Source organism: Mus pahari, chromosome 3 (genome assembly GCF_900095145.1).
Source record: "Mus pahari chromosome 3, PAHARI_EIJ_v1.1, whole genome shotgun sequence".
NCBI lineage: Eukaryota > Metazoa > Chordata > Mammalia > Rodentia > Muridae > Mus > Mus pahari.
The window spans coordinates 48,038,761-48,062,133 of record NC_034592.1 but is presented as its reverse complement, the minus strand read 5'-3'; the positions used below and the strand labels follow the sequence as shown (position 1 = coordinate 48,062,133).

The following is a 23,373-nucleotide window of genomic DNA, read 5'->3' as shown; positions in this document are numbered from 1 at the left end:
ATAAATAAATGGAATGCCATAAGACTTAAATGTGTGGCTTCTTTTACATAAGACACTATTTCTGAGGTTCCTCCATGTTGGAGCACATACCAATGATTTCTTCTTTTACACGGCTGAATATATTCCAAATGCTGTATGGTCACTGGATGGACATACACTTTGTTTATCTGTTCCTCAGTTGCTGGGTATTCAGATGCTTTCTACTTTTAGGCTACTATGAATAAAGCTACTATGAACTTTTGTATACACATTTACATTTTTTAATTTATTATTTTATGTATACAGGTGTTTTGCCATCATGTATATCTATATACCATACACATACCCAGTGCCCAGAAAAGGACTTTGATTTCCTTGGAACTGGAATTACAAATACTTTGTAAGGCAGTATATGAGTACTGGGAATAGAACCTAGGTTCTCTGGAAGCATAGTCAGTTCTCTTAGCTGCTGCGTCATCTCTCCAATACTCTGTGGAGGGGAATTTCTGGGTCAAATGATAATTCTACGTTTTACTTTAGTGGGGAATGCCAAACTGCTTCCATAATGGCTGTGCCATTTTACATTTCCACTAGCAATGCACAAAGGTTCCATTTTTTAATACATCTTCACTGACACTTCTTGTAGTCCATGTTAAAAAAAAAATCATAGTTGTCATGACATCTATGAACCACAGCAATGACCAGCACAGCAATAATGGTACTCACTCATATGTTAGAACAAACTAACGGTCTAACTGGACTTAAGGCCCATTTAACATTCCTAGTACTAGTACTAGAAATTTACCAGCGTCCTTGGATTAGTGAAGTCATGGATCTTAGAAAAGACCCGACTACCACTTTACTAGAGAAGCATAATTTCAAACTACATTCTAAATGTTATCTTTATATCCACAGGTAACTGTAGGGACTAGCCTCATCAAAGAAGCTTCTCTTTAATAGCAAATGGAGGCCATCACAGAAAACTGTAAGTGGATACAATACAGAGACTAACAGACAGTCAGGGATCCCTGGTAGATAGATGTAAAACACATCTCCTGCATCTAAGCCTCAATAACATCTTGAAAGTTTGGGAAGAACGAATCTAAGAGTCAGACAGCAGCAAGTCTGCTGTGAGCCTGTCATTCCTAGAAATGGCTGTCTAAACTGAGACCTGAACAATGACAGCATCAATAGACAATAAACAAAGGCTACCCCAGCATGGATGAGAGCTCACAAATGCTGGAAATCTAGAGCACTGCAACCCCCAAAACAAGCTCGACAGGCAGGAAGGTGTCCTTCCAGGTGGTGTAGCTGGTCCCTTCTTCATATTGCTTTCTTGGCTGCTCCCTGCTTCTACACTGCTGGGCTTGTCTGAGTCTTCTGTGAAGCTCGGCTAGTCTGAAAGTGACTCTAAGCAGTATACTGTTCGTTTTGTTGTTTGTTTTTTATTTTTCTTCACTAATTTATTCATTCCCTTTACATTCCAATACCAGCTCCTTCTCCCATTATACCCTCACATAGATCTTTTCCCTATTCCCTCTTTCCCTTCTCCTAAAAGAAGGGGGCACCCCCACCGGGTATCACCCACCCTGGCACATCAAGTCACTGCAGGGCTTAGGCATATCCTTTCCAGTGGAGACCAGTTAGGTGACTGGGATCTACAGGCAGTCAACAGCTTCATGAACATGCCCTGCTCCTGTTGTTAGGGGACCTGCATGGAGACCAAGCTTCACATCTGATGTGCAGGGGGCCTAGGTCCAGTCCATTCTTGCTCTTTGATTGGTGGCTCAGGTGACGGTTTGAAGATGCTTGGCCCAGGGAGTGGCACTATTAGGAGGTCTGGCCTTGTTGGAGTAGGTGTGACCTTGTTGTAATAGGTGTGTCCTTGTGGGCATGGGCTTGAAGACCTTCATCCTAGCTGCCTGGAAACCAGTCTTCTCCTGTTTGCCTTTGGAACAAGATGTTGAACTCAGTTCCTCCTATGCCATACCTGCCTGGATGATAATGGATTGAACCGCTGAACCTGTAAGCCAGCCCTAATTAAATATTGTTCTCATAAGAGTTGCCTTGGTTATGGTGTCTGTTCACAGCAGTAAAACCCTAACTAAGAAATTCAGTCTCTAGGAGCCCCCAGGGGTCAGGGTTAGTTGACTTTGATGGTCTTCCTGTGAAGTCCCTGTCCTCTTTGTGTCCCTTCCTCAAGATTCCCTGAGCTCTAAGGATTGACACCAACAACCCAAACAACCCAATTAAAAATGGGGTACAGAGCTAAACAGAGAATTCTCAACAGACAAATCTCTAATGGCCAAGAAACACTTAAAGAAATGTTCAGCATCATTAGTCATCAGGGAAATGCAAATCAAAATGACTCTGAGATTCCACCTTACACCCATCAGAATGGCTAAGATCAAAAACTCAAGGGATAGTACATGCTGGTGAGGATGGGGTGGGAGTGTGGATAAATTTGGCAGTTTCTCTCTCAGTCTACAGTCTGTATACTGTTGGAATGAGAGGGACTAAAGAATCTAGAAAGTTTCAAGGACTTCCTGTCATAGGATGGTCCTTGAAACCAGGATGGAGTGTTTGACCTCACTTAGAAATCCTCTTGTTTCATCTCCTTGTAAATAATTTGTCCTAAATAACCTGGTACTTTCTTTTTTTTTTTTTATATCCTATGTCTTAACAAGTTTCCTTCCAAGATTAACCTCAGAGGCTTTAATCTCAGAGAAAAACAGCTATATCACAGTTATCTAATACTAAGTGGACAAATTTGAAATCATAAACATATAAACAACAAAAATAGACTTAGTAGTTTATACACACACATGGGAGTATAAATAATAATAATAATAATAATAATAATAATAATAATAATAATAATAAAAGAGGACTCCACTTTAAGAGAAAGTGAGGGGAGAGTCATGGGAAAGACAGGAGAGTGACTGGAAGGAAGGTGAGGGTAAGGATATAACTGTGTTTTACTTAAACATACACTTTTAAAACAGGATGGGATATTAACCTGGGTGTGAAGCAGTATTAAATTGTGGTTTGGTTTTCCTTTCCTTTATGATTAGTGAAAACAAACATTTTTCCATGTACTTTTTTTTTTTTTTTTGGTTACTTATCTTGGTCAAATTGGAAATAATTTCCACTCAAATCATTTGCCTATCTTCTACAAACCTTATTTTCCTTTATACACAGTGGAACAGTCAATAAAAAAAGTGATCACTGTGTATGGCTTATGACCCCAGTGCTTTTATAGCCTTCTGGGTTTTCAGGCATACAAGGCAGGAACACTGTAGGCTCTGCTCTACATCTGGGGCTTCTGCTCCTATTTCCTCTTCTCTTCTGGAGAAAAACAAAGACTTCATATGAGGGGCATGATCTCAGGGGAAACTGTCACTGATGCAAAAGCTCCTTTCTTTTTTGTAACAGTGCTTTTTGGCACTTGATATTTTTTAACTTGAATGAAAAGTTTCCTTTTCTTTTGCTGCTTACAATTTCTTTTGGTGCCTTATCTAATGAACTATGACCTAATCCAAGAACAGACATATGTTTTCATCTGTTTTCCTAGAAGTGCTTTACAATTTTAGTATTTACATTTGGAGATACACCCCCCCCACACACACACACATTAATTTTATATATGATTTGAGATAGGGTCCAGGTTTATTTATTTTTATTGTGAGGCTCTCTAGGTGTCCTGACAGTATTTATTGAGAGTATTTTCCTGCTGAGTAATACCATTAGCTACTTTGTTGAAAATCAGCTGCCTATATGTCAGTATTTTGTTTAGGGTGACGGTTGAACCCAGAGACTTGTACATAGTAAGCACATGTTCTACCACTGAGCTACAGCCCTAGTCCCACAGTCCTGTTTTAAACACAGAGACATGAACAATACTTCAATAGTACTATCAAATAATCCAATATTCTATCATTTTGACATAGCAAATAAGCCAAATCTTATTATTTTAAATACATTTCTAAGTAACTTACTAGGCTTAACAACAATTTCCAGGTTTTAATTGCAATGATCATAGTGTAATTACTTCTGAAGAACTGAAGGAATAGTAATTCTTCACTTGTTCCACTTAGGAACTGAATTCTCAGATACCTCTGATAGATGATACTATTTTGATATTTTATTTAAATGCTTTCTCATTCAAATATATTTAAGGACATGTGATTGAAGCCACTCCTATGCTTAGGCATTCTTTTTCAATTTTCTTATGTTTGCTCTGTTGGGAGGGGGGGATACTTAAGACTATTTACAAAAAAATGAATAAGGAGGCCAGAAAAGCACACTAGTGCAGATGTTAGAAGTTATCTCACCTTAAAAAGCTGCACATATAGCAATTTGTCAATGTAAACCACACTTCTGTTTTAAAAGCAAGGATACTAAAACTCTATCCGGCTTAAGGTTTTATTCTATTTTTTAGTTATTGGCCACTAAATTTTCAGTGACCCAAGTTACTTTCTCATCAGTATAAAAATGATGTTTGGACAAGATTTCTAAGTAACATACCTACTCTACAGTTCTTTACTCTGTGAATGAAAAATGTTTATTCCATTAAAAAAGGTATATCCTTATTTTTAAAAACCTAAATGCTTGGGCTGGAGAGATGGTTCAGGAGTTAAGAGCACCAGCTGCTCTTCCAGAAGTCCTGAGTTCAATTTCCAGCAACCACATGGTGGCTCACAACCATCTGTAATGGGATCTGATGCCCTCTTCTGGTGTGTCTGATTACAGCAATAGTGTACTCATACATAAAACAAATGAATCTTAAGAAAAAAAAAAAACTAAATGCTCTATTAAAAATACCTTCATCATATGCAAATAAATTATGGTGTATTTTCAGCTCTGTGGGTCCTTGAATGAGATCACATGATGTCATTAAGAGGAACTGCTAAGAAAATTATACATGGGTGCATAATACTCCCTGAAATAAGAACATAAGCTGAGGAATTAAGTTTTTCTTGATACAAATAAATCAATGATACATTTAATTGAACCAAGAAGAGAAATGTGTGTAAGACAGTGACACTGACCATAGGAAAAAGAAGTCTCTGTGGGTAGTTACATATCAATTACATTTTGGTGTGCTTTTCTGGAAAAATTATCACTCTCCAGGAAAATACTTTTTATTTGGAGTAAGCATGCTTAAATCCAAACCGCATGGCCAATCATCTCCGTCTTCAGTTATAAGTACTTCTAGTTTGAGAAGGTACTGATGAAGGGACTACACTGTGAACACTGACAAGTGGCATACCTACCAACACGGTCTTTTTCATTTGTTTCAACTTTCAGCTAGGTGGAATATGTGTAGGAAGGCTCCAGGAAGAGATGGAACAAGAATGAAGAAGCTCAGGTCACTGACATTGGTAAGTGGTTAGATAATGTCTGGACATACTACAGTTCAATTGTTTTTTTTAAAAAAAGAAACCGTTTTTCTTGGTTGGCCACCATTCTGTAGGCTTCTAAAAGAAAAGAGATGTGCTATATACAATTTAGTAAAATATTTAAGACAGGGTCAGCGCTGGACACATTGTATATGATGCTTTTGTTCCCCTCAGGAGACAAAATAGTCATGGGGTCTACCGTTTTCTCCTATTAAACCTTATTATTTAGTGAAGTGAACACATAAGAAAAAAAAGGTATGAGCCTATTTTGATGGGGATTTGGCTAGAAAAGAATTAATTATTTGAAAGATTTCAAAATTTTTTTAAATGAATTTTTGTGTTAGAATCAAAGAATTTACTGGTAAAGCACTAAGCAAGATAAAAAAGTTCAAATAAAAAATTCAATCAGAAGAAAACGTGAAACTTCATATAGGATATGACAAAATGAGTCCTAAGAGATGAGAAGGACTTCCGAAGAACAGGATTAAAGAAAGAGCATTCATTCTGAAGCAGCAACAGCACTAAGAGGCTATATTTGGTGATTAGAGTATTCCTTTATGAAAGTCTAGTGCTGAGAGTATGAGAGCGGGAGATTCTAGATATGGTATAGTCAAGTCAGCATGTATGATGGCATTGCAAAAAGCCGATGTGTAAAGTGACACTTCTGGGACTGTAGAGTGCAGTCACTGCATAAACTTCAGCATATTCAATTAGGGGCAGACTGTAGCAAGCATTAAATGTCACTGGAAAACTTAACCTTTAGCCCGTTCAACTAAAGGTTTAATGAGGGTTTTCAAGCAGGGCACAGATCTCTTTTTACAAGGAAGACTTAGTTTCTCATGTCCTTGGTTCCAAGGGGACAAGCAAAGGGACCTGGCTATGTACAGTCTGTCCACTGCATCAACTCTAATGAGTACCCAAGAACAAGGCCATTGTTGATGTCTGAGAGTGGAATGTTCCCCAAAGGCTCATAAGTGTCAAGGACTGGTCCTTGACGACTGGTGCTCTTTTAGAAGGAAATGGAACATGAGACAGATAGTGCCTTGGTGAGTGTGGGTCCTGAAGTGTGATAATCTGGATTAGTGTGTCCAGGGAGCTCACACTTCTGCCACCAGCCCTAACTATATAGCTATATCTATATAGCTTAAACTATAAATCAAAATAAGCCAAAATAATCTCTTTTCTAATCTTCCAAAATTCTGACAGTAAAGTAGGACTAGTAATGTTTCTTTTTCAAGAGAAGTAGTTTGTATCATCTAAGTACTTAACATGAAAACTTTGAAAAATAAGTTGCTTCTTGTCAAACATTTTGGCTAAACGGACAAGAAAAGTAACTAATACAGCTATTATGCAGTTTATCATTTAGGTCTGGTATAATACTACACATCTGTAATTTCAGCTTAAAAGGGTGAGGCAGGAGGACTGTCACAAGTTTGAAGCCAGCCTGAGCTATATAGTAAGTTCCAGACTGGCCTGGACTATATAGTAATAGCCCGTCTCCAAAAAACAAGCAAGTAAGCAAACAAAAAAAAAAAAAAAGTTTATCGTATGAAACATAATAGAGGCCACAGTCCTTTGGGACACTTCTGAAGTATCTTCAGCAGCATCTATGTGTCTCCCAAACTATACATGAAGCTACATTATTATGCTCTTCATTCATGAAAGATAGCTAAAGAACTGATTTCATGAAGCATGGAAATACTCTTGCACTCTGATTTAGACCTACCACCAAAGTTCATGTAAAGTACTGAGTCTTTAGACTAAAGAAAAGTTATCTATAAAAACAAAACAAAATCCCTATTATACTTAAAAAGAAAGAAAGAAAGAAAGAAAGAAAGAAAGAAAGAAAGAAAGAAAGAAAGAAAGAAAGAAGGTATGACTGGATGCCAGCAAGGAAACAATGTGAGGCTATTCTTTAGAAACTATTGCTTCGTTCTACATGAAAGTGGGTGCTAGGAGTAAAACCAGAGAAAATAAAAGATGAGTGGATTCAAGAGACATTTCAAAGGTGAAATGGACAGAAGTTTTGATGGCCAACTTGATATGCATTAACAGTTGAAAGGGCAGAACTTGAGCATTTGTGATTCTAAACTAGTCAGGAAAGCGGTGTTAGGACCTACTCAACACAGAGCATAAAATGATTCTGTTGCAGATGATCCATCAGTAATTTTCCAGAATATTAAAAGACTAGTAGTGAAAGACACAGGGTAAGAGGAAGAACGTTTGGTGGGGGTGGGTAGGGTGGTTGAGAATACAGTGAATTAAATTTTGACTAAGAATGCCAGAAAAGATAGTTAATGAAAACAGCCAATAAGTTGATAATTTATTAGAAGTAAAGGTTAAATATGTTTTTCCTACTCTTTGTATTCCTAGCATATGTTTTTAATGTTCTGACACTGGTATACCTTTGAATAGTAGTATTCAAATATTCTTACCAAGAAAATGCAAGGAAAAATAATTTTTGAAAAGGAAACGGAAAAGAGAGAGAATCAGGACCTATTATTATATCACTTTGTATCACCAACATTTAATACCTTTTTCTCTCCGATATATAGACCAAAAAAGATAGTCTCATTTATTTATAAATGCTAGAAGGAAAACTAGGAAATGCACAAAAACTTGTCATTGTTCATAATTCTATGATTTTCTAAAAGAGATTATTAGTGAAATAGGTAGTAATGCAGGTCTGTTACCCTTTGCATACAGTTAAACAACAGGAAAAATAAATGTCTGGCAGGTGCTTGACTTCGTTTTTTATGTGCGTGTATGTGCATGTGCAGGTGGCCTTGTGCAGGCTGGAGGAAGACGCTGTATGTCCTGCTTGGTTGTTCCCTACATTGTTCCCTCGGCACTGTACTTGCTATTCACGATTTCAGCTAGTAAGCACTAGCAATCCTCCAGTAGGAAAGCGATCTCAGCCAGGCTGGGGACCCAGAGCAGGTCCATGTGCTTATTCAACAAGCCCCTGACTCACAGAGCCGCTCTTGAGCCCTTGAATGCACGTCTTTTAAAAAATCTCTTTTCTAGTCTTCCAAATTTATAACAGTAAAGTATGACTAATACTGTTTCTTTTTCAAAGAAGTCTGTATCATCTTAAGTACTTAACATGAAAACTTTGAAAAATATTTTTGCGTAATCTTTTAAAAGATCCTCCAAACATAAGAGAACAATATATAAAATACCATCGGCTGTACAAGATTAATAAAGGGCAACTGTTCCTAAACTAGTACTTAAGATCTTAGGAGTCAGCAGATTAGCCTCCCTTCTAGTGTCCTGAGTCACTGCATCAGAACAAAAGGAAGGAGGACTGTAAAGGGAGAACACTCTTCTATAGAGAGAGTGAAATTTCAGGATAGAGCTTTTCACAAAAGGCTCATTTTTTTCTTTAAATCACAAGTTTAAAACTGCTGAGCAGCATTTAGCCTTGAGAATATTACATGGATAAATAGGAGGAAGCAAAGGCCTTGTAATTATAAAGCCATAACCTGCATGCTCTTAACCACTGGCATAGCTCCTCATACCTCAGTGTTAATTTCCCTGAGGAGGCCTAGAGGCTGTTGGACAAATGGTTGCAAGTCACAACTTGTTTTATTAGAAGTAATTGTGAGAATGCCAATGAGAAAGTAAATAAGGTTTCAGAGCTCTCCAAATCTCTATTTCCACTTACTCCCAAGATGTTTAGGGTGTAACTTTAAATGTATAATATACATTTAAATCCAGATTCAATATTTGTATACTGTGTAGCTTACTCTCATTACAACTGCAGAATATTCCTGATAAGCCCCATCTACCCCAAATCCTTGGATAGTCTGGCAATTTTTCAAATCTCCATCTATGCCACAATTATCTACTTTTCCACCCTTTTTAAAGGTCATACCAGTTTCTCTTAAATATGAAAATTCAGATCTAATAAATTTGGGTATTACTTTTGTGCTATCCTACTGCAGGCAATGAAGAGTTGACTACAAATTTGATCTTCTATATCAATTCTATTTATCTCTGAAAAAATTAAATGATATAAAACTGAGTACAATTTCCATAAAATATACTGTCTCTAACAGAATTGGTAAGTTTAGATATCTCAATAAGGACCTTTCCATGGACCTCATTCATCTGTTCATTTTAAAATGTTTGTGGTTATAACATAATTTACTTCAGGTAAATACATTAGGATCATCAAACAACAAATATTAGCAAATTGTATACAAGTCTTCTTAAACAATAATTCTGGGTAAGGGAAAAATGAAACACATTTTAAATCACCGTCATAGGTCATGTTATAGCAGGAATATGTAAAACATCCCTCCATACATGATCCGCTCTTTGAACTGTTCCTGAAGATGGAAACAAAAATAGTAGTTACTAATGTAGACTTTCTCTCTCTTTCTCTATGCAGCCCTTGCTGTCGTGGAACTCACTCTGTAGACCAGGCTGGCCTCGAACTCAAAGAGATCTACCTGCCTCTGCCTCCCGTGTACTGGGATTAAAGGTGTGCACCATTACCACCCAGCTACAGAAGACTTTCTTTTAAAAAAAAATTTTTTTTTGATGCTTTGGCTGATGGTCTAGAACAACACTACTTTATAGAAATTTCCAATACTTTTCAGAGTATAAACAAACATTTTCATTATAATGGCATTCTTTTGGAGAAAGTTCAGTATAACATCAGTCCTTTTTTGACCAAGCAACAATGACCCATTTTACTTGATGTTTCTCCTATCAATACATAATCATTCCAAATCCTATTGAAATTTCAAACTGTCTAGAGATAAAGACATGACCCAATGGCTTTACCAACTTTTGGGTAAAAGCTCTCTTAGGGCTTACACTTGCAGTGAGAGGCCAATTCATACCTAATACAGTTGCAGGTCAGGGAAAGGAAACCACCTCAAAAACATCAACCTCTTCTACTTTGCCCTAGAGGAGAAGGGCAGCAGCCTTCCCCAACCCATCCAGGTATGAATAGTAGGAATTCACATTCTATCAAAAAGATGCCACCTGACCAGGTCCAAAGGTGAGGACAAGAAAGAAACATTTTATCTTTTCTGTACCTCAACTATAGTTCCTCTAATTTTAGTATCAGGAGCAAAAGCCAGAAAAATCAGTCAATGACAGTGCACATATATAAGACAGACACTTTCTACTGTCCGTTTTGGATGGGTTAGGCAGACCTTTCAGATTTTCCTTACTCAAACGAAAATGGGAAGGAATCATCATTCCTAATATTCATGATCATTTATCACTCCCAGGACAACAGAAGAAGCAATCAGCCAATTTCTCAAATGACAGTTTGCATTTCTAATCTTACTTTTCACATCATAAACTTTAGTTATGGATGTACTCATAGTATGCCACATTAAGCAATTTCTATATTTCAATTATGCAGCTGATACAAAAAAATTATTATAGTTCTAGCAGTGTCAAAAAGTTTTGTCTGTTTTTTTTTTTTTCTAAAATCTGGTTAGCTAAAATTATCAGATAAACAAAATAGGACATCTATACCAGCTGAACTAGAGAGTCTCAGAGTAATGCTCTAAATGTTAGAGCCTGGTAGAAATGTGTCTCCCAAGAAGGAAAGATTTTATAGGACCACACCCATGAGTTTCAGTTTTGCTTCACTTCCTTGTTTTCTCCATAGTACATGAGGATGTATGCACTAGGGGATCTTGTCGCCATGAAAACAGCAAACTGTGTACTTAAGACAAACCTGACAGAATAGTCTACTACACATCCAGGCTGTGTGCCACATCTATTATCAGATATGGTTTATCTGACCATCAGGAATATGACTGTACTTTCTTTCTCCAAAACTCCTTATCAAATGAAAGGGATTCAAGTATATAATTAGAAAACAGAACATCAGAAGGAAAACTGGATTTATGATTTTCTACCTCTGAGCTAAATATAAATATGGCAATTACTCATAAGCTGTACTTAGGCACATGAGTGACTACTCTGTTGTGGGCTTTATGGAGTTAGGGTAGAGTGAGAAAGAGAAGGGAAGAGGAGAAAAGAAGGGGAAGAGAGAAACAGACAGACAGAAACACTCTACATGTGCTCTGAATTGCTTTAAAACTTGTTATTCCCCTGTCTCAGCCTGTGAAATGGTGAGATTGCAGGCAATGTGCCACCTCACGAGTCATGTTTAAGAGGTCTCAGTAGGGGCCATGTTAGAATCGGGGGACAGAGAAGTGAGAGCATGAAATTTTATATACTCATATTAATCTGATCTAATGAGTCATATATATCAGGGACATTCATAGATGAGAAAACTACAGAGAATGTATTCAGTATGTCACGTGAGGAGGACAAGCACAATTATGTGGGGGAAGAACAGCACAAATTATTATCTACTATTTCTGAGATTAATCTGAAAGAAATAACTTTAAAATGTTGAGAAACGTCACTAAACAATGAAAGCATTTCTGACTTAGGGACAGCAAATATATGGGGTCATGAGATTATGATACAGAAAACGCTGCATAGTAACCAGTCATTAAGTCTAAACTACTAAGCCATCCCGTAATAACAGTTGATTTGCTGACTGGCTCAACTAATGTTCTTCAAGCAATCTAAAAGAACAGGTCCTTCATACTAGAGGATGGAAGTCCTTCATTTCCATTTTGATAGCACGCAAGTCTGTAGCAAAATTACTTAACTGTATGTGGTCCATTACTCAATAAACAGTTTCCCACTCTACCGCAAATATTTTAAGCACTCATACTTTTAACTTGCTAAGTAACCAGTGAAACAGAATTCTTATTATTTTCTTAGTCTAGTCAATTTCAAGTAATTCCCTATTTCAACAACTTAAAAGTTAGACGTTATTTTCACTGTTAACACCCTTTTGCATGTGTATGTGAAGGAAAATATTAGTGGTAAGTAAAAGTTATTGATACATAAACTATTATTACGGAGACTTTTATCTCTGAGAGAAGAAGAATCAAGTCACTGTCCAGGATATTTTTCTGTGAGAAAATCAGCAATATTTATTCCTCCAATTTTTTTCTCTTAAAAACAAGAAAAAGAAAAAAAAAAGATCCAAAAGTCCTTTTAAAACTACTGTTATTCCTGGACCTTGTGGTACAGGTTTGCAATCCCAAGGAGCAGAAAGGTTGAGGTAGATCGTAGGTTCAAGGTTCTACAGTGTGAGATCAAGGTCAGAACGTGAAACCAAAGCTCCTGGAATTAAACCCAAATAGAGGGTGATGACATCAATTATACCCAGCAAAGAACTGCTCTACTAATCTTAGCCAAACACTAATCCTGTACACAAAATGAAACATGAAGTAGCTAGGAGAGTGGTATTAAGTAAAACACGTGCTTTTTTTTTTTTTTTAAATCCCTTTTCAAATGGAAAGGTGTTGCTTTGTCTGCATAGCAAAGTTCTACACCCTGAAGGAAACTATGGGCTTCACTCTATTGTTTTAGTTTCCTTTCTTTTTCTGGAAAACTTATTTTAACGCTAATAACCAAGCTGGCACTGTTCTGTAGTCAGATTTCACAGGCAGATTAAAGGAAATGGGTGTGAAATTACACACTATTTAATACGAAAAGTACCAGGACAGTTCAGGGTAAAGATAATGAATGATGTGTTACATATGCATGGAGCAGAGCTTTAAGGATTGGTTACAAGCCAATCACTATACAAAAGCTGTCTTAGTTAGGGATTCCATTGCTGTGATAGAACACCATGATCACAGACAACTGGGGGAGGAAAGGGGGTTTATTCCACATCACAATCCATCATCAAAGGAAGCCAGGACAGGAACTCAAATAGGACAGGAACAATGAGGCAGGAGCTGATGCAGAGGCCAAAAAGGCCATGGAGGAGTGCTGCTTACTGCCTTGTCCCTCATGGCTTGTTCGGCCTGCTTTCATACAACACCAACCCAGATGTAGCACCACCCACACGTGGCTGGGCCCTCCTACATCAATCACTAATTTAAAAATGCACCGCAGGCTTGCTTGCCCATAGGCCATTTCCTGGATGCATTTTCTCAACTAATATTTCCTCTACTCAAATGACTCCAGCTTGTATCAAGTTGACATAAAACTAGCCAGCACTTTTTAACTAATAGTTTATTGGTGATATATAAATAAGGATGTTAAGTGCATGCATCTGTCAGAAGACTCTGTGGAGTCAGCGCCTTCCTTCTAACTTAAGTGGATACCAGGGTTCAAGCTCAGGTTGCCAGGCTTGTACAGCAAACACCGTTACTTGGTGAGCCATCTAGCTAGCCTTTGAATAATTAACTTGAATTTTAAAAAACATGGTTATTTATATATGGGTATAAATGGGGGTGGTGTATGTCATGGTACATGTCTGAAAGACAGAGAAGACGTGTGAAAGTTAGTTCTCTCTTTCTATCATGTGCATCCCCAGGATCAAACTCAGGTCATCAGACTTGGTGGCGAACTCCTTTACCTAGACTGGAGTATACACAGCTCCACAGAAACAAGACCCCACTTTAACAAGGGAGAAGGTGAAAACAGAATTGTGAAGGCAATTGCTTCTGACTTCCACACCTGTACCATGGCATACATATGCTTAGTTCATGCCCCCTCTCTCACATATATGCATATACACATGAAATGAATTTGAAAAAATATTGACATGCTACCATATAATTTTTTTAAAAAAAACATACTCATATAAAGGTAAATGGAAAATAAAAATGATCTGCTAATAGAAAACCTCTATTCTTATGATTATAGTTATTTATCTTTTGTCTCTAACATTTTAAAGACACAAATATTCCTGGGTGATTTTAACTCATTTGTGTTCAGTTATGTCAAGTGAAGTTTGTGTTTTTATCTTCTTAGTCACTATTCTATCGCTGTGAAGAGACATCATGACCAAGGAAACTTAGAAAAGGAAAGCATTTAGTTGGGGCTTGCTTACAGCTTCAGAGGTTAGTTCATGACCATCATGGCATTTGGAGACAGCACCTGAGAACTTTAAATCATCATTCTCAACAAGGTAGAGAAATAATGAGGCTAGAGAATAGGCCTTTTGAAACTTCAAAGCCCATCCTCACTGACATACCTCTTCCAACAAGGCCACACATCAGAACTGTGCCTAGACAGTTCACCAAGCTGGTGACTAAAGGTTATTCTCATTCAAACCACATTCCCTTTATAATTTACACTGCCATTTCTCCTCTGCCTGTTGTGCTAAACTTCAATAATTTAAGGAAAAGAGGAAGCTATCAGAATAGGTTAAAAAAAAAACAAAAACAAAAACAAAAACAAAAAAACCTTTCAAAATCAAGATTATGAAGTATACTTAGAGAGGGAAACCAAAGGACTACATTTTGGGTGGAGAGCTAATGCAGTCCAAAAACTGAGGAGTGTTAGAATAGGCAAGAGTACCTAGTTCTAAGCAACTGAAAATAATGCATTTCAGGCCTTTGAAATATGTGTCACATTTTTCAACCCCTAATCTTTAAAAAGATTAAAAACAAAAAACAAGACAAACCCCTAAAACATGCGACAGAATACACATTACACACAGCATACAATTAGCCACTGTAAACTTTCCTTTCTTTCGTCTTCTTTTTTCGAGAACTGGGTCTCGATTATATAGACCTGACTAGCTTGTAGAGCAGACTGGCCTTGAACTCAACAGAGACCCTGCCTCTGTCTCCTAGCGCTGGTATTAAAGACATGGGCTACCATGCCTGGCATTTCTTTTTAGACAAGGTCTCACAGTGGCCCCATCTTCCGACCTCAAAAATTAAAAAAGAATTTTCAGTCTGGAAAAGAAAAGAACTGAAAGAACTAATTTATTTTCTCTCTTTCTTTCCTTTTCTTTTCTGGCATGTAGTGTGTGTGTGTGTGTGTGTGTGTGTGTGTGTGTGTGTGTGTAAGAGTCAGAGGGCAACATAGAGGGGCTCTCTCCTTCTACCTTGCTGGTCTCAGGATGGAACCCTGATATCAGGCTTGGTGGCAGGTACCTTTACTGGCTAAGTCAACTCACTCACCTAACCCACTTTCGTTTCTGTTGCTATGATAAACACTATGACCAAAAGCGAGTTGAGGATGAAGGGGTTTACTCCATCTTACAACTCATAGTTCATAACCTATCACTGGGGGAAGTTGGAGCAGAAACTCAAGCAAGAAGCTGGAGCAATATCATGGAGGGGTGATGCTTACTAGTTTGTTCCTCCTGGCTTGCTCATTCTTTCTTATAAGGTCTAGGTCCACCAGCCCAGGGATAATAGTACTCAGAGCTGGCTGGACCCTCCCCTATCAACCAGCAATCAAAAGAATACCTCACAGACAAGCTTACAGGCCATTCGGATGGAGACAATACCTCAAATGAGAATTCCTCTTCCTGGTATGTCTGTTTTTATTATGTTGAAAGAAAAAAAAAACTTATGCTACCTAATTCATAAGTATGTATCTACAGTGTACAAGAATAACTTTAGATGTTTAAAATGAGTCAAGTATTAAAATGAAATAGCACAGGAAATTATCTCAATAATTTGCGAGAGGACAATAATCTTGGATACAAAACCTAGGCAAAGCCACATGACTAATAGTTCTTTAAAGTATTTGGCACCTATCATGAAGGGTCACTATATCTGTATCTTCTTCCTGAGTTCTGGGATTAAAAGCATGGGCCACCATGCCTGGCAACAACTGTACCTTTAAGGAAAAAAAAAAAAAAAAAAACTTGGGAAAAGTGAACAATACAAGAGGAGAGGGTGTACAGAGTAAGCAATGATCTCATTTCCATAGGGGAGCAAAATAACATGAGTATGCGCCTTTAAGAGATGTGGAAGGCTTTGTCTTACATGATTGGAAACGCTTTACTGGGGTGGTTTCATTTTCTCCTTTATCATTTGAGGGTTCCCGGCCCCTCTCAAAGGTGGCCAAATGGCTTTTCGCAAGAAGGTGGTGCTTGTTTTTCTGCTAACTGTCTATACTCCGAGTCGCAAACGGGGTGTTACTTCACATCAGTTCACTTTCTATCTTATCGTTTCTTCTTCATGATAACTTCTCAAAAGTTTCTGCGAGAGAAATAGACACCCAAGAAGGCTGCTTTGTGCAGCCAGCCTAATAGTGTGAGGGCCTAAGTCCTCTGGGGGGTACCGAGAGCATCTTCCCCCTTGATCGGATTTCATGACAAGCATTGCTCTTTTTTTCTCTTTTGAATGTTTGCTTGCTTGCTTGCTTTTGGTGTATAACTCGTTGCCAGTCAGTTTACACCACGGTGGAGACTCTACCTAATAACTGGGTGACCAGGGAAAGGTGGATGGCTACTTCTGCTCTTTGAGCCTTGGCCACCCATTCTCTCCGGGACTCCGTGGGGGGGGGGGGGGGAGTTACCCAACTTCTCATTGACAAGACTATGATGACACTCCACAGGAAAGCAGAGAAGGGAATTGTGCAACTCCCGGGATAAACACAAAGAGCCTATTAAAGTGTTCGAGGGCATAACCGCCGGGGCGACCGGCTTCTGCGACCTCGAGGACTCCGGGATCCCCCCCCCCGCGCCCCAACACCGCAGGTCGTGCCGCGCTCGTTTCCCGCCCCGGGAAGCAGCGAGGAGAGCGGCAGTCACCCTGCCGCGACCGGTGGGGGACCGTCGTCGCGGAGCCGAGGTCACGAGCCGGGAAAGCCCCACAGGGTCAGCTCGGGGACAGGGACCCGCGCTTTCTCTCGCTCAAAATCGCGCTGTAAATTCGCTGGGGCGGAGGAGACTTCGGCGCAGCGCAGCGCAGCGCATCCCACACCCCAGTCCTGCGTCCCCGGCCTCGGCCGACCCAGACTCCCCGTCTCCGCTTTTACTCACAGTTGAGGGTTTCCCGCTGTGCTCTCTCACGCTACAGGTCGCCGGTGCCCGGCAGAATGACTGCCACCGGAAGTTGCTTTCCGTTCCAGTTCAGAGGGCAGCGACTGCGCTCTGACTCATTAACGCTTCACCTTCCATCCTCAGGGCCAGCCCCGCCCCATGTCCCGCCTCTGCAGGAAGGCCCCGCCCTCAAAGCCCCGCCCCGCCAACCTCCATGGCGGCCTGGGGCCATACAGGAAATAACATCTGACAGCCAGAGAGCCCTAAACCTAAGTCATTTGTTTAAAGGTCACTTCAGTGTCTTAGGTAGAATTTTGAGCAAACAGTAAATAACTACTTCTAATATTACCTTATATGTAGATTGGAGAACCACTCAGAAAAACTTGATATATTGTGAAATTACTGTTTAGAGCCGGTAGGGGAAGGCCCAGGAAATCACAGTTTTCACCAGATCCTTATGCGAATATAATTGAGTTAAAGTCCACAACTTGAGAAATATTACACATGCGCATCAACTTGGTGTTTCCTCCCACTCGTAATACTTTCCAATGGGTATACTTGCTAAGTAAAAAGGAAAAATAGAATAAACACATTATACGATACTTTAAAAATATTATAAAATATTGCTCAAATTTTTAACAAGCAGAACTTCCTATCTATAACATTTAGATCAAGTAAAAACTTTTTTGCAATAAATCATCAAGTTAAATGTGACACAGCACTGCTCATATTAAAATAAAACGAAATGCCTTGCTTTCTTTAGAGCGGGGTTAGATGCAAAGTAAAATTGAAAGAAAGGTCTAGAAATTTCCAGCATGCTCCTCACCTCTATGTATTTCCTCAGTGCTGAGGTGGAAAAAACTTCTAGAAAGAACAATGTTCTAATTTTCATGAGGAAAAAATAAATTACCAACTCCTTAAGGCAGCTGCAAAGAATATGAAAGATGGTAAATGTGTATCTATTTTGTTAGCACCAGTGAAGGAGAGTTTCTGTCTGTGCCAGCCCTCACCAGCATTCAGTGTTTTTAGTATTCTAGATTTTTGTTATTCTAACAGGCAATTGTGTCTTGATTGATTAAACTGATGGCTTCTGGGAGAGGAAATATTTTCTTTAAGGGCACATAGCCTTTCTTTGCATATGCTTATATTAGTTGTTTTTTTTTTTAAACAGGTCTAGATAGCCAGGAAATTTCTATGTAACCAGGCTGGCCTTGAGTTCACAAACATCTGCTTGTTTCTGTTTCCTTGGTACTGGAATTAAGGGCATGAGAGGCCATTGGTCTCCCAATAATATCTTTGGAAGAACAGAAATTTCACATTTTAATGAAATCTAGTTCATTCAGCATTGGTTTAGAGTACGCTTTGGAAATTTCTTGTTGAAATTATAGAATTAATAATACATTAAGAACACAAGGATGACTACATAGGCAGTTAGAAATATAGATGCGCTGCAAACTTTGAATAAGGAAAATAGCATTTCTTAAACATAGATTTTTTTATTTTCCATTCCCATGATGTTTAGTCATAAAGAGAAATGACTGTACATGTGCAAAGTGCCTGAATACTGACAGAACTGTTTAAAATTCATGATTTTTAAATCAAAACAGAGACATATATTTTCTTTTTTCCTGTAATGATTATGACTTTCATCAACATTGACATTCAATGAAGATTAGAAATATAGTGTTGTGGACATTCATATATAGAAGAATGAAACTAGATTCATATCTCTCACCTGTGCAAAAAAAAATCAACTCCAAAAGAACCAGTCTTGAATGTCACAACTGAAACTCTAAAACAGTTAGAGAAAAAAGTGGAGGAGATCTAGGCTTAGGCAAGAATTGTCAATAGGACTTTATTTGCTCTGAGAATAAGGCCAATAATTGGCAAATGAGACCTCATGTTAAATAAGCGAAGATATAGCCTATGGAATGGGAGAAAATCGTTGTTATGGAATTTGACAGAGGATTAATACCTAGAATATATAAAGAACTCAATAAATTAAACATGGAAACAACCCAATCAAAAAATAGCCAACAAAATGGACAGTGCTCAAGAGATGAGATACAAAAGACCAATAAACATATAAAAATGAATGCCACCAACCACCAGAGAAATAAAAATTATAACTATATTGGCAGTCCATCTTACCCCAGTCAGCATGGTAGCAATAAGGAAAACCAATAAAACCAAAATGTTTGTTGGCAGGAATTAAACAAAAGTGAACCCTTGTACTCTGCTGGTAGGGACATAAATTAGCCCAGTCACTACAGAAGTCAATATGGAGGTTTCTCAAAAAACTAAAAGTTGATATGACTCAGCTATATAATTCCTGGGTATTTACCTGAAGAACTCCAAGTTGACATATCATAGAGATATCTGCACGTCAATATTTATTGTAGTACTCTTCACAGTGTCTGTTATAGAACCAAATAAGGTGTCCAACGACAGCATTTACAAAGAAAATAGATTTTTTTTTCAAGTTTTAGCTTTCATTTGTATTTCCTAGATTTTAAATAAGTATATAAAATCAAAATACAGAAGTTGAAGTGGAACTATCTAGAGGAACAAGAGGGGCTGATGGGAAGAAGGAGGCCAGGGAAAGGGAGGATAGGTGGGGGACATATGATCAATGTACAACATATGCTTTTTGAGAACTGTAAAAACTACATTGGACAACATTGGCAGAATTATGTATGTGTGTATGTATATGCAGGCATGCATGTGTTTCTAACATGTGCTTGCACACACATGCACGCATGCCAGTGGAGGCTGAAGATTGTCTTTGTGTGTTGCTCCTTAGGCATGGCCATCCATATTGTTTCTTGAGACATGGTTTCTAATTAGGACCTGGGGCTAGCTCACCGATTAGCGTATGCTTTCTAGCTGATAAGTCACAGGGATCTGTCTATTTCCACTTCTCCAGTGCTGGGATTGTAAGTACACAAACACTTGGGTCTTTATGCCTGTGAAGTACTTTGCTGACTGAAATATCTCCCCAACCCCAATACTGTAAAATTCTAAGAATCAATAATGTATTTGTGACTCCACATTTAAGAAATAATGAGTTTGGATATTTGAGGAATAATCAAATGATTATTTTAAATGATAAGGCAATTATTCCTCGCTCGTTAGTGTATACTTCTGATTATTGAGCAGTGAAGTGGAATTGATGTTGATAGTATGAGGAATGACAAGCTTTAAAAAAAAAAAGTACCTTGGGGCCTGTGATAGTGTTAGTCATAACTTAACATAATTTAGAATGCCCTGGGAAGGGAGTCTTCATGAGGGATGGTCTAGATCAGCCTGTATGCTTTTCTGTGGGGCATTGTCTTTAATACAGTAATTGGGGTGGGAAGACCTGCCCACGTGGGTAGCTGCATTCCCTAGGCATGGGCTCCTTCCTGGCGTGGATAAGAGTAAAGAAAGCGAGCTGTGTGAAAGCAAGCATGCATTCACTGACTCTCAGCTCTTGACTGTGGATGTGAGCAGCTGTTTGACATTACTGTTGCCTTTACTTCCCTGCAATGGTGAATAGTAACCTGGGATTGTGAGCCAAATAAACCCCTTTACCTCTACGTTGCTTTTGTCAGAGTATTTAATCACAGCATTGGGAAAGGGGATGAAAACGGGACCTATTTTTGAAGCTAATTGATATTTTATGGAGAGTTCTGAATATAAATCTAGGAGCAAGGAAGCATGCCAATATAAATATTTACCATAGTTGGGAATCTCAGGTATTGGATAGACCTCTGACATGGAATATCCCAGTCAATATGGTGCCTTTTGGTTTACAATCACATCTGGGTGAGCTTTTTGTGTCTTAGACTCTCCAACTAAAGGTTTTTATTTTAAATCAGAAAAATATGAATACTTCCAATATCTCAGGGTGCTGAAGATTAAGTCTCGTGACCAGTACCAAATATGTAGGCTGTGGTCACTCGCTGAGGTTTGTCGGAGTTTTCACAGAGAACAATTTTTTCCTACCTTGCACAAAGGCACTGTTAAAATCCTCATTACTCTGCTGATAAGACACTTTCTGGGAGAATTGAACCTGCTCTTTACTGTGTGAAGGGAAGCAAGTCTGGAGGCCTGAAGACTTGGGGAAAAGCTAACAGTCCTGGGGCACCTGCTCATCAGTTGGACAGTAATTGTTATTCTGTGTGACCTACAAGTGGTATTCTGGCCCCAGTGTTCCCGGTAAGTGTCTTTATTGTTAGGATTTGGAGGATAACAATTCTGTATTGTGAGTGATAGGTGTCATGTCCAGTTATGTGGAATCAATAAGGAGAGGACATGATTAGACAGCTGGGGCTTTGAGTCTGTCTGAACTTACTTTTTACATATGATTTATGACAAGAAAAGACACACAACAGTTTCTACTTAGCTGAGAACTCTTTTCATAGTGAAAAGTAGACAGTCTGTGTCACTTCAGCCCAACACCCACAGTGCCAAAGCTGATGAATATCAGTTTCAAGTGGAGAGTTAGCTGTGAACTGTACACACCTATACAGAACAGCATCTAAAAACATAAAGTAATTCTTTGATACTGAGGAGGAAATCTCTCACATCATTGTGCTGTGAGCTTTATTTTGCATTTGAACTTCTAAAGTTAAGTTAGGAAAATTAGTTCTCACATACGATATCTCCTGAAAAAAAGCTCATGGGTTGAATTTTAGAAATTCTTCTTAAAACAGACTCATCGCGTTTTTATTGAATTTTAAAGTTGCCTTATTTAATTTGACATTAAAGCGAAATTAAAAGATAGCTGAGTTTTTCTCGTGAACTTTGAATGTCAAAGCCATCTTCTCTAAGCTGATCCTCAACCAAATATTTAGTAATATTTTAATTTAACTAGGCCTTCGTATTGTGAATGCATGAAATGATTAATAAACCTTTAAAGATTGTTTTTCTTTCAATGAAGAAATATTTAAATTTCTCTATAAGAATCCTGATAAGTAATACCTAAGCTTTTTTTCGCCAGTAACTCAGAGATTTATTTCTATTTACTTCACAATTTCCTCAGTGCAAACTAGACAAATCTTATCAGTTCTGAGCAGCTTCAACTTCTTGCCTTGCCTGATGTTGACAGGGTTTCTTCGTTGTCTGTACTCTTGATTACGTGCCATTCCTTTATTTTGTAACTTTATAACCTTTTGTAACTTTGCTAGCCATTCACTTTTATGCTAGACTTCATTTCTAAATATAATCTCACTTGAATTATTGAAAGTGATTATGGCATAAGACTGTGTCATGGGTTAAAAAAAGTAATGTTCATTGGAGGTTTTTTTCATTTTGTTTTTTGTTTTGTTTTGTTTTGTTTTGTTTTTTGTTTTTTTTTTAAGTGGCATGATTCATCTACTCTTGAGCCTGGATATTTTTACTTTGGACTTAAAAAAAATACATTATAAAAAATATATTCATTAAGTGGCACAAGTCTTTCACAAGTGGAAGACGTGGACTGGAGAGATGGCTCAGCATATAAAGAGTTTGCCATGCGAGTATGAGGATCAAGGTTTGAATCCTCAGAACTGTATAATCCAGATGCTGTAGCACATGTCTATAATATCAACATCTTTATGGGGAGATGGGAGAGAGAGACAGGCAAATCCCTGGAAACCAGGGTCCCTGTAACTTGGCCTATGCAGTGGGAAAGAAACAAAACTAAGAGCACCTTTCTCAAAGATGGGAGAAGCTGAGAACCACTGGCATTTGAGGGTGACCTCTAACCTCCACAGGTGCACCATGAATTCACACATGGAAATGCTTACACACATCCAAGCATATACATGTTGTACAAAAACACACAAAGGTAAAATAATAATGATAAAAGATGAAAAAGTATTTCTGAGTTCAGAAATCAAAAGAGAGATGGGTGACTGTACTAATACTAGACAGAATATGTGTTGAGTAAAATAATCCTCCATAGGAGACAAACAATAAGAATATACATACATATACATTTATAAAAACATTCACCAAGAAGATATAACAATTATACATATAAACAGAAAAGAGGGCCCTAAAGAAATTGAAAAGAACAATACTGAAAAGGGAAATAGATTACAACAATCCTTGGAGATTTCATTAGGCCACATTTGATGACAAGCAGAAAAACAGAGCATAGGGGAATGGCAACTGAAACAGTACTGTGAGCCAACCAGGTCAAACCCGCCTCAACTGAGCACC

The 23,373-nt window shown here is 38.2% G+C and overlaps 1 protein-coding gene across 2 annotated transcripts in view; it reads right to left on the bottom strand.

The window, feature by feature from the left end:
• Window positions 1-17,292, bottom strand: part of Tank (TRAF family member associated NFKB activator) — a 62,405-nt gene extending 45,113 nt beyond the window's left edge. For both annotated transcript variants that reach the window (XM_029536714.1, XM_021193271.2), the window contains exon 1: window positions 17,185-17,292. The gene's annotated coding sequence lies outside the window, so the exon portion shown is untranslated. The remainder of the gene's footprint in view (window positions 1-17,184) is intronic.
• Window positions 17,293-23,373: the final 6,081 nt, after the last annotated feature.